Raw genomic sequence first — 15,047 nt, forward strand, 5'->3', positions numbered from 1 at the left:
CTAGTGTGCAGCCTCCCTTAAATACGGTTTTCTCCTGCTTATGAGAAGCATACCAGCTCATCTTGTCACATGGGCTCATTTCACTTAGCCGTCATTTTGTGCTTGCGTTGTGAAGGCTGGCGTGTAAACTAACCCAGCCTGTGTGTTTATTACTCCCTCACTGTCTGCCCAAATTCTCTGATTTTCTGATGCATGATTGCACTATTTCCTGGGTATGAAAAATCCTTCCCACTAACCAGCACAATACCCAGGTGTATTCATCTCGCTCTTCTCAAATCACCTTTCTTGATTTGTTCATTGCAAACTGAAGAACTTACCAGCTTTCCCCTAAAGCATCAAAGCTCTTGCTGTTTCACACTGTAACCTCTCTTTGAAGCATGTCCACTGCACAACAAAAATCCAAGCAGAAAGGTTTCTTTTTCTTGCAATAAAGATGTCTATAGGCTCATGTTTGCTTCTGCCGGTGGTGGTGTCTGGTGCATCTTCCTTTTCATTGGCATTCTAAAGAAAGAGGTTTGAAGTGTTATTTTATTAACATCCTTTTGCATCCGTGAAGGCAGATGCTTCTTTTTAAAACAAAGACACGGTTTCCATGCATTCACCTTGCTGTAGGAGGTGGGTCTTAGAATTGGCACTGGGGAATGAACTTGTGGCCTCTCGTGATCCAGTGGCATCTGGCCAACACGCACAGGTCTATGTTAAGAGCAAGGCTTGAGAGTGCATCTTCATCCTGCACAAGATCCAGCTCTTCCTGGGCTTCAGGCCTGGCCAGTCAGCATTTTAAATGCTGAGTCTTTTCTTTGTTAGATGCACTTTTGGCTCATCATTTCATATAAGCTCAATTTTCATGTATTCTTTTTATGCTTTTAGTAATTGGCTTGTTTTGGAAAGGAAATACTTTTAGAAAATGGAAAGCATGAAGCAGCTTTCATGTTTAACATAGGCAGGGGTTAGGTTTCATTCTACCCTAAACTGACCCCTCAGCTGAGAGATTCCTGCTTTCATGTTTCAGATCATGTGTAAAACCTGATGCTGTCTGGATCATCTTGTGTAGGGCAAGTATATCTAGGGGACATGGGGAGAGATATGCAGCGAGACATTTGCAGAAGGGAATGAAATGTTTGGGATGTAGCCTCATACTTTCTTACAGCAGTGAACATCAATCACACCTTCTCAGAAAAGTGTGGCACTGAGTCTTCCTTTCCCCTCTCTTTTTTTTGTTTCCCTCTTCCCCCACTTCTATTTATTCTCTCTTTCTTCTGATACGCCACGGCAAGTGCAATTTTAGCTGAGAAAACTAACTTGTCCTTGAAAATGCAGACACTTCCCTGATTTTATTCCTTTGGCCATTGACTAAACAGCAGTTATTTTTGTTGTACCAGTGATTTATGGCTGAACAGATTTGCAGTTTATATTTTTAGTTTTATAGGCAATTTAGATAATGTATATTTGTGACCATAAATATTTTGTCCTCTTGCAGTCTGTCAATGAATGTTATGCCCAGTTGGAGAACATTGCATAAACTGAAGAGATGCAAGCGTTGCTTTCTTAGAGTAGCCTCATGATTCTTTTCAAGTACCCATATAGGTAATGCTTAAACATAGCAGAATTTTGATCATCTTTTGGTAAATCAACTAGATGGGTGCCATCCAGAAGAAATAGCCTACTTTTCTTAAGTGATCCAGTTCTCTACAATGCTTGGAATAGAATGTTGTCACGTCAACATTCAGAAAGTATTAGACTTATAAAATCAAGATCTACATGCTTATTAAAATAAATAAATACAAACCTGCTTTCAATGGGCATTTTATGTTATTCTTTGGCTTGTTTCTGGAATCAGTAAATATTAAAGAAAGAGGAGCTGTTACTGGAAGGTTAATTTTGCAAATTGCAGGAAAACAGCAATAGATTTTAATAAAAAAATATGTATATGTGTAGTTTTTATCTGTCTTCTTCTCACCTCCTCCCCCTTTTCTTTTACATCTTACATGAGCTGGTGTAATTCTGCAGATACAGCCCTTACAATGATCCTAGGAAGGTACATATATGGCCCTGCTTCTTTGGCTGCTGTCCCCTTCTGTTCAATGGCAAATCCTTTATCTTTTCACTCCCAATCACCACCTTCAGTCAAATCAATACTATTCAAGCATTCCTGTACTTTTTCCAGATGCTCACACATCCTCTTCTAGCCCAGCCTGCTCTCTAAGGTCTGAGCCCTTGAGAATTTGTGGCAGCATGGTGAATTTCCAGTGGGAGCATGAACATCTTACACCCTCTCCAGTTTTTGTTTTGACACTGACTTGCAGTAGCTTTCCTGTAGTATAGCTGGAAGAACATGGCACGTATTGCATTAACCAAAGGATACCAGACTGCACTAGTGGCTGGTTGTTTTTCTCTGAAGCTACTCAGATTAAAATGGAAACCAAGGGACAGATTTAATATTGATGACATATATTCCTTGATAAAATCAAAGCCTTGATGAAAACAAGTATTAGTTAATCTGAAGTCTGTTAGATCATCGTGCATGTTTTGTTGGAACACCATTCTGGTGCACTGTCTAGAGCTTCCATAGTACGTGTGCACAATGTGGGCATACCTACAGTGTGATCTGCTAGAATAATTGCAGAGGTGGTTTGTTTAGGTGCTACACTAATGCAAGAAAAAACATAGTCTCTGTTATAAAGTGTGTAATGACAAGCAGTGTGTAATGGACACAATGTAATTGTCACGTTTGACATAAAAACCTTCTATATTGGAAATAAAGTCCCTGTATTGTTTTTAGAATTAGAAGGAAAAAATAGAGGGATTTTGTGAAGATTTGATATTTGACTTTTTTTAATGGCTGCCTCTGTTTTATTCTAGGTTGATATCAACTGAGTTGCCAGCACATTGCCCTGCAAATCTTTGGAGGGCCACTTCTTAATGGATTGCTGTAGCCTCATAATTTCTCCACTGATCCTGTTCCCTGCATCGTGAGAATAATTTAGCCAGCACAGAACTTAGAAAAGTTACATGTAAGTCATGACTCAAATTCCTTTCTATTTAAAGAAGAAAAAATGGCTTTGAGAGGCAAGGTGAAGGCAGTAAATGTTGTTCTTCAGAAAAATACAGTAAAAGCTGTAATTCAAGTGCAAACATGAGGTGGTGGATAAATTGTTGTTGAAGTACTTACTTGCTTTTTTAACTTGGATGGTGATTGTCATTTTGAAGCCTTTTCTAAGTGTTCTGCTGCTATAGTAAAAAGTACTTAAAATAGCACCTCTTCATCCCATCTCCCTAAGGTGTTTTCTCCACAACTTTGTATGTCTGTATGCACATACCTTGGGTGTGCTGGGCTGAAGCCACACATACTCTATGTAATTTTGGAAGCCATCAGCATCCCTGTATTTTTCTATCACTAAACCTATAACCTCCTCAATGGTTTCCTTAATGGTTCCCTAGGAGAAGCCCTGGGGCTGTGCTGATTCTCCTTTCCGACTGCTGCCCTGAAGTGTAAGGTCAGTAGTAGCACTGTCAACTCTGTCTCCTTCCAGTGAACTTCCCATATGGGGCATAGATCTGGCTGCTCCACCAAAAGTCGGGGCTGACATACATCAGTGATAGGCATCAAGAATGCTGCCACCACGAGGTGTTTATCCTGGCCAGTAGCGTGGCTCCAGAGCCTGAAGCAGCTTTATTAGTAATTGTTAGTGAAATTCCATTGCCTCTTGTGCATCCTTCAGGAAGGGCAGGGCATGGACATTGCATGTCTCCATGTGCTTATGAATGCACATAGAAGAAGTGTCTGTTTTATGTGGGAAGAACTGCACTTGGCTGTAAAGGCTGTAATAGAGAAAGCTGTGCATAGAGTTATTAGAGACATAAGGAGCGGAAGACCTTCCAGCCACCACAGTCTGGGTGGTAACTCCTTGTGTGTGTTAAGTGCATAGATGTTTCCTGCCAGGTTGCAGAGCAGCTGTGATGCTCTGCACACATTTCACTTTGTCATGCCTAAATCCTTCTCTGAGGCTTCATGAAAAACATCACTCTGGGTAGGGATAACTATTCTGGAGCAGAGAAAATGGGTTGACACTTTTTAACCTGTCCACAGTCCTGGCCATACTGGGAGGGATCTACAGGTGGAAAAAGCATTTGGAGTGATTCAAGGATGGCATGGCTGTGGTGGATTGTGCAGTTTAGAGGATGGGACACCCCTCAGCTGCCAAGCCTGGAAAAGGGCTTGAGCACAATTTTATTATGTATATATACACACATATAGTATATTTATTTTTATGTATTTCTATATAATATAAATATACATAGTATATAAAAATATATAATATATGTATAATATAAATATTTATTTATTTGTGTTTGCTTGTGAGTAAAAACAAAATCTCATTGTGGCTGGGAGGTTTTTTTCCTTCTGGATGTTGTTATGGAGCACCAAAGGCCACCTGAAAATTGTGGTTCATAGTGTTGTACTCTAGCAGTTGAGCCTTGAGAGAAGAAGAGAAAATGTGGAGGACAGGAGAAGTCTTGCATAAAATCCATCTCCCAGCTTCAGAGCTGGGGCTGCTCAGGTCATGCCCTGCTGCCTTTCAGTAGCAGCGATGCTCCTTGTCTTAATGCATCCAAATCTCATGCATCCTTGCTTGTGCTGTGCACTCTCCTGACCGGGCACACATGACAGCCAGCAGCTGGTCGGATAACTCCACCAGAGAGACCGCAGGGGAATGCGGGGTATGAGTGGTCATGCTGTTGCAAGGCGTGGTACTCTCCTCTATAAGGACATCTGCTGTCCAGTGACCCCACAGGAGATCTTAAATCTTGTTATGCTGACTGTGGCCTCTGAATGTGTCAGAGCCATAGCTATGAAGCAGCAAAAAGGCAGGAGCAGGAATTTCTTTGAAACCACTGTAAAGTGGGAGAAGATGATATGGAGGTTTACAAATGAAAGTAAAAGAATGAACTTTTTATTTTCTCTCATCAAATAAGCAAGGCTGGCATCTTGCCCTTGTTTTTTCACAGCAATAATACATGCATACAATGCAGCTTAATAACTAATTAAAGCAGGGTAGTAAAGTTAACCACCACACTTGTTCTGGTCAGATTTTCTTAAGTGCTTGCTAACACTTGCTAACAATAACACCGTTATTGCTTCTCAAAAAATGTTGTATTTTGGAATGACTGATTTTTTATGAGCAGTATACCTTATGTGAGGTACTTTGCTTATGCGACACTAAAAGTAGTGCTCAAAACAAAACAAAACGTTGCAAAAGGAGTGAAAGGTTTTTTACTGCTAATGGGAGCTCAGTTTTTAAAGAGATGTTTTCTGATATGACAAATCCTGGAAAAAATAATAGTGAAATAGGAGGCATTTGAGAAAGATAGATGAGTTGAGGGCTGAGATGAATTGGTAGAAATGACATTTGCTGTGAAGGAGGCCTTAGAAAGGGAGAGTCTTGCCATTTCATTTTAGGCTAGACAATAAACGGTGCAGTTATTAATCAAACCTCTGGTAACAGGCATCGTCTGACTGCTTGAGAATCATGGATCTCCCTTGAAACGTGTTTCTTGTCTCTGTCTTAAGGGAAGGGAACTTGAAAATAAGAGTTGTAACAGCTAGGCAGGCAGAAACAGCCCTTTGTTCATTAGCCCTACTTAGCAACATTCCCATGGGATTTGGAAGCCTTATGAACAATTTTGCAGGCTTTTCTCATGATTTTTGAAAAGCCTGTAATTAAGCATCTGGCAAATTCACTAATAGAAACCCTTTCAGATGAACTGACTTTAAACATTTCATCCTTTTAGTGGACTTGGAGAAGTAGATAGAAACTGGATGGACATAAATGGAGAAAGCCTCTCTCTCATTCCTTGTCCACAGCCAAAGCAGGCTGGTAGGAGTGCATAGGCATAGTTTTGTCCTGCTGTTTCTCATGCTGTGAATAATCAGAAGTCACTATTTCCAAGTGTAAAATCACATTTAAGAACAAAATAAAGTTGAAAAATCAGAGGAAGGCTGTAGAAGCTGTCATAAACTGTGTGCCTTCCTTATTTATTTATATATTGATTGTTACTTTGTGCACTTGAAAGAGGCCAGGCCTCTACAACATGCCAGAGGCTCTGACTTCTGGAAAGCGCCAGTGCGGTCCCACAGGTTGTCAGTTGTGCTTGGGGTGGCAGTGAGGGCAAGCCACCAGGTTCTGCCTTGATTCCAGTGTTCTTCAAAAGCCTGCTGTCTGGCTTTTTAATAACAGGTTCTGCTTGTAGCAATTACTTTGTTATAGCAATTCCGATAGGAAGAACTGCATTTTCCCTTGTTAATTAGCCTTGCTGGAGAGAGCTTGACCTAGCTGTAACAACAATCATATTGTTCTTGCTTCTCCCCAGCTGCCATATAAGCACATATACCTTCCCTCTCTGCCACTGGTTACTCAGTTTTTATAATACTATCAGGATGCTGATAGATTTAATCTCCATAAAAATAATAAGTATTGATGCTTTAATTTAAAGCAGAAGGCTTCTCTCTCGATCTGACAGAGCAGATTGCTGAATGCTGTTACAGTGAATGTGCCAAGATAAAAAAAATTTCTCCAGGTCCCCTGGGAGGTAATCATGGCAAGGTTGGATCGTGTGGATAATGAGGGAGTGCAGGCATTGAGGAGAAGCTGTGCTCTTGGATGAGTGGCTTCAGGAGCAACCAGCAGGCTGCTGGGGCTCTGCTGGGGCTCTCACTGAGCCTGGAGGAGCTGCCCTGCCAACTCCATTGCTAAGCCACACAGCACTTCACAACGATATCAGCACCATTCTTATATTTTCCACTTTGTTCTACCTGTTTTCTTTTCCTCGACAAGTGGCAAAAATAGCATACCAATCAATGGCAATCCAAGTGCAATAAATTGTCCTAATTTGTACTACTTATGCAGTGCTGAGAATTCAGTGAGGACCTTTAAGTGCTTTGTTCCAAAAAAAACCCCACCTAAAACTCAAACCCAGAAAACCTCTGCACACGAAATTCATATTTGCTACATATGAATTCTTCAGAATATTTCAGTTTACCAAAAAAAATTCTTGAGATTTGTCTTGCAACCAACCTTAGGTAGACATAAACAACGTAAAGTTTGAAGATGCAGATTTTGATGTCATCCACCCACCACCAGGGACTGGGGAAAAAATGCTGCCTTTTTTTATATCTGCACTGAAAGGTCAGATAACTTCTTCGGTCAGGCAGCTTTCTGAAGGTGAAGCTGCATCCTCTTGAAAACCCACTCACCAAACACTCATCACTCTGGTTACCAAATCCAACCCTGTGTTCCCAAGCAGCAGGAGGTCAACTGTCTTTGTACTGCCTAGCAATCACCACTGGGATTTGTTGTGAGATGTGATTGTATCAGCCACCAGATCTCACTTTTAAGAGAAAGCCTGCCTTGGTCCTGGTGTTTGTGTTTCTGTGTGGTAGCTTGGAACTGCTTGTTGTACTTTCAGGCTCAATTTTTTGGAAGTTCTTGTTTGACTTCAAACATAATGGAGATGCGAGGAAAGGTGGTCACTCAGCTCTTGGTGTGATACTGCTGGTGTCCCTACAGCCAGCACATGGACTTTTGTCTTGGCAGGGGCTGTCCTGTGCCCAGAGGTACATCTATAAGAATGGGCAACTCCTCTTTGTACTGAGCTATGCCACCTGTGTTTTGAGAGTTTCACATTGGCATGTGTTACTATTGTGTCAGGGTGCTTTCTGCATCACACTGGTGGCAACGGTGATGTTACTTGATGGACTTAATGAATTTTTTGTTATATTTTCTTATTGGAGATTGGAATCTGCCTGCTGGCCTTCTGATACTTGCAAAGTCCAAGGGTTGACAAGTAGTCAGGGGAAAGTGTCATTTTTCTTGTAGAGAAGGCATTCTCTTGCCTTGGTCCTGGCATAGCAGGTGTTGGACTCTGCCTACAATCCCCATGGCAGAGCTTTGCACTGCTCTGGGCATCTCCCACCATGGGGGCCTTTGCCCATCCTGGCATCCCTCCTGAGCTCTGCACTCACCACTGCCACAAAGCATCTTCATAGATGCGTAGAGTGGTTTGTGTGGGAAGGGACCTTATAAGGGTTGTCTAGTTCACCCCACCCATTGTAGACAGGGGCAACTTCAACTAGATTAATTTGCCCAGAACCCCATCCAATCTGCCCTTGAATGCCTCCAGGAGTAGAGCATCCACAGCTTCCCAGAGGGCAGCTTGTTCCACTGCCTCATAGTGAAGAATTTCTTCCTAACATGTAATCTAAATGTACTCCCTTTTAGCTTAATATCATTACTTTTGCAGTCCTTTTGCTGCAAACCCTCTTAAAAAGTCTCTCTCCAGCTTTCTTTTAGGCCACCTTAAATTACTAGAAGATCATTATAAGGCCTCCCTCAGCCTTTCTTTGAAGAACTGCACCAGCCTCTGATCATCCTCATGGCTCTCCTTGAGACTTGCTCAAACAGCCTACTGTCCTTGCACTGGGGGGCGCAGACCTGAATGCAGTTCTCCAAGTATGATCTCATGAGAGCAGAGCAAAAGGGTACAGTCAACCACCTCCCCCTTCTTGCCACGCTTCTTTTCATGCAGCACAGTATATGATTGGCTTTTTCCATTGGAAACACACAGTGTTGACTTATATCTAATTTTTCATCTACCATATCCCCAAGTCCTTTTCTCAGGGATGGTCTCAAGCTATTCATCACCTACAAGTCATCTCAGAGAACCGTCCTTTGCTTGCTGTCTCAGTGTCACCTGTGTGACAATGCTGTTGTGGCACAGGCGGTGTTTTTGCTGCCTCAGGTGATGGGCTGCATGTGTCAGCCCAGGGCACTGAGTCACAGCCCACACCAGCCACTGCACATACCCTTGCCACTCAACAGGGTGGCAGCACCTTGCCTTCTCCCCATCTTCCTACAGGACAGCCTGCCTGCTCTCTCTGAACATTTTTTAGAATAAAATGCTGCGAGAGGGTGATGTTGAGCTCAACTTTCTCTCTAACCCAAACCAGTGAAAAGTAAAATCCATCTCACCACATCAGTTTTGTTTTCACTGCTGTTGAAATCTCTCCTTGCCCTCTGGCAGAGCTCTGCACAGTCATTACACGCCCGGTTTGGGGGTGGTGTGGTTGTTAGCTCAGCGGTGTATGACCCATTTATTTTCATAATACTGAGATACCTGTGTTTCTGTAGCGCTCACCACACACTCCTGAGCCCCAAATCATTGCCAGAGAAGCACTTACCTGATTTTGGCATTGCTGTGCAAAGCGCCAGGTGCTCAGAACAGCCAGCTATGAGCCGACTTGGTGTGGGCTGCAGGAAAATGGTGAGCACTGGGGTCTAGCAAGCCAATAGTGGGCAAACTAAGGGTAAGTAAAGGGGCATTTGTCTTAAAATATCAGGTTAAATGCATATTACTAGCCTACGGGACAGGTTTCCTGCTGTGATTTGCGAGGAGTTCAAACGCAAATGTTGTAGTGGCTACTTTCCTGATTGCAATGCTTTGCATTCTCAGAGACAGCAAGATGATTAATAACAGTGTATTGTTAACTCTCCCCATCTCCAGACATGGTCTCACCTATACTCTTATTTAGCCTGATTAGACAGACCTTTTTTCATTTTTTTTTTTTTGTTCTGTTAATTGGGTTGGCTTTCTGCGGATTTTCAGATGATAATTAGGCTCAAACTTGTATTGCTTTGCAGAGCTGGTTAAATGAAAGAATCAGGCACAGGAGAGGAGGGTAAACCAGTATTGTAGTAGACACAGGAGTTTTATGGATAAAATTAAAAAGTAATTTGCAAAGCGACTTGAAGTAAAGTGGATTTAAACATTATGAGATCATCTCTGACAGCAATTTGTTTGAAGTTTTTCTACTATGATGAGTGTAAAGGGATTTTTTTTAATTGCCAGTTTCTGGGTAGAGTATTCAGCATATTTTCTCACAGGTAAATGAAGCATTAACTCTTTGTACATCATTAGTTTGGGTCTGGGACTGGGGGAAAGAAACAGAGTTAGGGAGAGGCACCTCTCCATTTTGTCATTTGAATGTTGATCAGTGGTCAGCTAATTTAGAGAGGAACTTTACCAGATAACTTAGAGAAAACAGTTAATTACAGGTATGAAAATCCCACAGGATCCTTGACAGAGTTGATACGCGCTGTGTGAGAATATATGTCCTTGATGGTTACCAGGATATAATGACACTCTAGGTACAAATTGGAAAAAAAGTAACAGCAATTAGCTACTTTGCATCCCTTGTTCAGATGAGCCATGAGTTCTGGGTTTTTTGCGTTTATATACTTGTGCTGTAGGTGCTGGAAGTGTGGGTGGCCAAGAAGAAACAGTGCTTACAATAATATTTTCCATTTATTGCCCTTTGTGTACTACTTAAAATAAGATTCAAGTACTTCAGAATTTGTAGAGCAAGCATAATCGTTCTGCTAACTCTGATGACTAGCTTGTATGCAGCTTCATCTCTGTCCGGTGAGTGATTCTTGGGCTTAAATACTTGTAAATGTGTCTGTTGGAATATGAGATAAGAGATTATTTCCAGTGTTGTCTAGGTGTGTTAATTCATCAAACTCATGTTTGTTTGTTTTTTTTCAAGGAGTTGTGCTTAGTGCATAAGTGAGAAGTGGTGATGAAAGAGTTTTGGAAGTGGAAATGTTCTGCTATCTGGGAAAAAAAAAAAAAAACACACAACAGTTTTAGAGAGGGCTGAAAGATCTTTACACTCAGCCCTTCAAGACCTCACTGACGTAACTTTATCCAGAACTTCACCTTCTGGCAAAAAGTAAATAAGTAAATAAGAAGCAAATATTTACAAAGTCTGCTGAGCGTTAAGAAGCAAATTTTCGGTGTTAACTTCTGGCACACGAAGTCCTTTTGGTTTCATTTTAGGGCAACGGTATTGAAACACGCTGTCTTGGTGGCTTTTCCAGGTAGCTGCACAGCTTAGGAGTCTGCTAAATTAGCTGAGATATATTGAGCTACTAAATCTGTTATGACCACATTAATTGATATGTCAGCTTGTGGCCAAGAGAAACATTACAGAAAGATGTTGTCAGCATCTGGAGGGAAATTCATAACTTCATGGTCTAAGGTTGGGTGCTGTCCCTGCCTCACACGTTGAGTCGTTGTGGCATTTCCAGAGGATGAATGTGCCTGAGTGCTCATGGACAAGTAGAGAGAGCTGCCATTCGGAAGCTGCAGAACCAAAGGTACAGAGGCACCTCATTTTCTGTTGTGTATCAGCTCAATCTTCTCTGCCTTCTTGTTGCTTTGTGACCTTTCCAGGTTTTTCAGGCTTTGCGAGGTAGCAGCAGCTGGGCAAAGACAATAGGTTTTCGCTCTGAGTTACGCTGCATTGTGCAGAGGATGTGGTATGCTGGAAGCACTTAGAGGCACATGCGCTTGTTCCATGGAATATTGATGCTGTCAGTGGTGAGTCTTTCATTATGCAATACAAATTCCCTTTAAATTACCTTAATGCAAACCTCCCCTTCTCCTAGAATGTGAGTGCCGTGCATCCTCGCTGTCTTGCTTCCACTGCCTTACTTTTGCCTCTTTGCTGAAGTTCGTGGTTCTGCTCTCACGTCTGCACGCATCCACTGGACCGGCTCCTGCCTTGATGCAAAGTGCAGAAGGCAAGTGAGCTAAGGCAGTAATCAAGGCTTTAAATATTTCAAGTGAGAATGGGGAAAACTTCAGAAATAATTAAGTTTCTGTAGTGGTGTTTTCTGCAGGGAATTGCGTTACATCTGTTACAGTTAGCTGCACAACTCAATCCTGTAGATGACCAGATGCTGACAAGGAGTGTAAACATTTGGTGTTATTTTTTTCCATGGAATTTTCCCTTTCTGATACAGCTGTAGAGGTGGTTCTCCACCCCACCCCCCTTTTTTGCTGGGTTCAGACCTTGTTGCTTCACAGATAACTCCAGTAGAGCACATGTCATGTGGCAGCAGCACCCGCTTTCTGCTCACCCGTCTGTGCTTCCCAGCAGGACAAGGCAGCCTGGTCCCATCCGGGGTATCGCCACATGGGCTATTTTTAGAGCTGGCATTGTGCAGCCAACAGTACGCGCCGCAGGGATGGTGGTTTTTGTCCTTGTATGGTGATGACATTTTTAAGGTGTTTACCTTTTTCTAAAAGAGGCAGAGGGGTCTCTTTTTGAACATTTTTAACCACTTGCAGAGCTGATTGGTGTAATCTGTAGGTCTGTGTGTTCTGTGTTGTCTGAAACAAACAGGCATGAATTAGGATTAGTGCGAGACACCAAAGCAATGAGATCAATTGAGATTTTCACCTCCAGCAACCTGTTGGCTTGCATAGCAGAGCGTCTTCTACCTCGGGAAACCCCAAGCTTGTTTTGTTCTCAACTTTCTCACAGCCACCAGTCTGCACTTGTAGGTTTCCACCACTGCCACAGCCCCTCTGTGTGGCTCTCCTCCCCCCCAGCCCTGAGCTTCACAGCCGTATGCAGCCTGGCAAGTCCCAGCGGGGTGGCTGCGGGGCTTCTTTGTGCCCTTCAGGCTCTGCAGGAACGACGCTGGCTGGTTGCAGGCTTGTTAGCTGTAGTACAAAAGCATTAGTGATGGAGATTTACTTTAATGGTGCATTTTAAGTGCATCTCCACTCTGCCACTCTCACTTTTAATGCACTCGGTTAAGGAATGCTTGGGAGGTTGCTGCTAATGGATGGATCTTCCGGAAAATTGGAATTTTCAAATAAGATTGACGTCTAGAGTGAGAAATACAAATCTAATGAGAGTATTTCAGCAGAGGATTGTAATTAGGAATGAATGGAGTAAATTTGTACACGCAGTCTGCGAAAGGGCACAATGGAAGGTGAAATTGCGCGCTCTGCGCTGAGTGAGGGATGAAAGCCAATGTATCAGTGTCATGGCATGACAGTGTAGAGTATAAATGATACTGTCACTGAGTGCTGCAGAGGGTATCAAGGGAATTCCACTCCAGTAAATTACATTACTTAGACAGACCTGAAGGCATTGTGTCTGAATGATTGGAGGGAAAAAGGGTTGTCAGCACAAAGCAGAAGATATTACAGAACAACTAGCTGCAGGGTTGGAAAGCAGTGTTTTTCTGATGTTTACCATGCAAAGCTCTTCTGTTGCTTTTTAATTTTTTTTGGTTGAATTTCAAATGTATTGATGAAGCAATAGTATTTTTCTAGCAGTTGTTAAGAGCAGATACCAGACTGCAACAAGCAGTGAGCATGTGTGGCTTCCATTGCTGGGTTAGGAATTGGTACTCCTCCAGACTAGGGAAAAATCTATTTGTGTGTTCCTAGCTCAGGCAGTGTTCTGCTTTTCTTCATTTAGGAAGGGGCTTGCTTTCTGAACTGTGTTTTGGTTACAAAGTGGGCTTGGGAATATGTGTATGGGGGGAGGAAGGCTGTGACCATTCATTGAATCACAGGATCATCAAGGTTGGAAAGGAGCACTGAGATCACCTAGTCCATCCCCAACCCATCAGCATCATGCCTACTGGACCGTGTCCCTCAGGGCCACTTCTCCACTTTTCTTGAGCACATTCACAGACAGTGACTCCACCACTACCCTGTGCCTGTTCCAATGTCTCACCACTCTTTAGTCTTTTTGTCTGGGGCTGTGCAGGTGGAGGGGTACCAACCTGGAGGAGTTCAAGCCCAGGTTGGATGGGGCCATGGGCAACCTGATCTAGTAAACATGGAAGTTTGGTGGCCCTGCCAGGCAGGAGGGCTGGAGCTTCATGATCTTTGAGGGCCCTTCCAACCCGGGTCATTCTGTGATTCTGTGTGCAGCTACAGCTGGACTGGAATGGGCAGCATCAGATCACAGGACGCAAGCCTTAGGGTCTCATTTGAAGGTGCTAGAATAGTGTGGCAAAGTCAGTGATGCCAACAGCTAGGAACATAATGTTGTGGTGACAACAACAATCCAGAGATATCATCCATGTCAGCATGCATGCCTATGCACTGTTTGTTAGTCATAGGAGTGTGTTTCTCACTCTGTTTCGTTCATCACACACCCTTTTGCACATGAGACTCACTGCAAATGCCACTTTGTTTTCCCAGATGTTGAATGGAATAGTTATTTCTCACTTGTTTTTCTCTGCAATGACTTTATGAGATGAGTAGCCCAGAGACTGAGCTTACTTGCTTCTCTGTCTCCAACCTCATGTGCAGACAGTATCTTCAAGTTCCTATTCCTTCTTAGTTTTAACACAGAGTATGCACATCCCACTGTTCTTCAAAAGTGCCACTTCATCAACAGTAAATCTACAATAGAATAGTTTCTACCCAAAGAAGCTACAGACTTTTCACACACACAGATAGAAAAGGGGGGAATGGTTTTAAACTAAAAGAGGGGGGATTTAGATTATGTGTTAGGAGGAAATTCTTCACAAAGAGGGTGGTAAGGCACTGAAACACATTGCCCAGATAAGCTATGGATGCTCCATCCCTTGAGGCGTTCAAGGCCACTTTGAATGGATGCTCTGGGCAGTCTGACCTAACTAGTGACAACCCTGCCCATGGCAGGGGGTACAGAACTGGATGAACTTTAAGGTCCCTTCCAACCAAAGCCATTCTATGATTCTGTGATTCCTGAGACATGTAATAAGCCCTGCCTGCCCTGGGGCTTTTTTGTGAAAGTTCAGCAGACTTTGTTTTGCTTGAGGACATCCTTTTTTACTTACCCAATCATGGAAACCATCACTAAATGTGCATACTGTGAATAATGGTTAAGGAGTGTGCTTCCTAGGCAGACTGGACTTGATCTTTGTAGCCTGTGTCTAGAAACCATAGCATCAAATATACTGATAGTATGAAAAAGCGGTAAGGCATCCTTGGAAAGGAAGTTACCCTCTATGAGATGCGATTCAACAATAAATGGAGCAATTTATTAGTGGGTCTTGATCATAGCAAAAGGAAGCAACATGTGATTTGTGTCTGGTATGAATACTCCCCACATAAGAAGTGGGCAGAGTGGCATGGGGTGCAGCACAATGTCTGTCTGGATAGGAAGTGGTATTAATATCTAAGAGATA

At 42.7% G+C, this 15,047-nt stretch overlaps 1 protein-coding gene across 4 annotated transcripts in view; it reads left to right on the forward strand.

Annotated features, from left to right (window-relative positions):
• Positions 1-15,047, forward strand: part of BACH2 (BTB domain and CNC homolog 2) — a 180,521-nt gene that overhangs the window by 94,641 nt on the left and 70,833 nt on the right. For all 4 annotated transcript variants that reach the window (XM_015858930.2, XM_015858928.2, XM_015858931.2 and 1 more), the window contains one exon: positions 2,863-3,014. The gene's annotated coding sequence lies outside the window, so the exon portion shown is untranslated. The remainder of the gene's footprint in view (positions 1-2,862; positions 3,015-15,047) is intronic.

The sequence above is a fragment of the Coturnix japonica genome, chromosome 3 (assembly GCF_001577835.2).
Source record: "Coturnix japonica isolate 7356 chromosome 3, Coturnix japonica 2.1, whole genome shotgun sequence".
Taxonomy (NCBI): domain Eukaryota; kingdom Metazoa; phylum Chordata; class Aves; order Galliformes; family Phasianidae; genus Coturnix; species Coturnix japonica.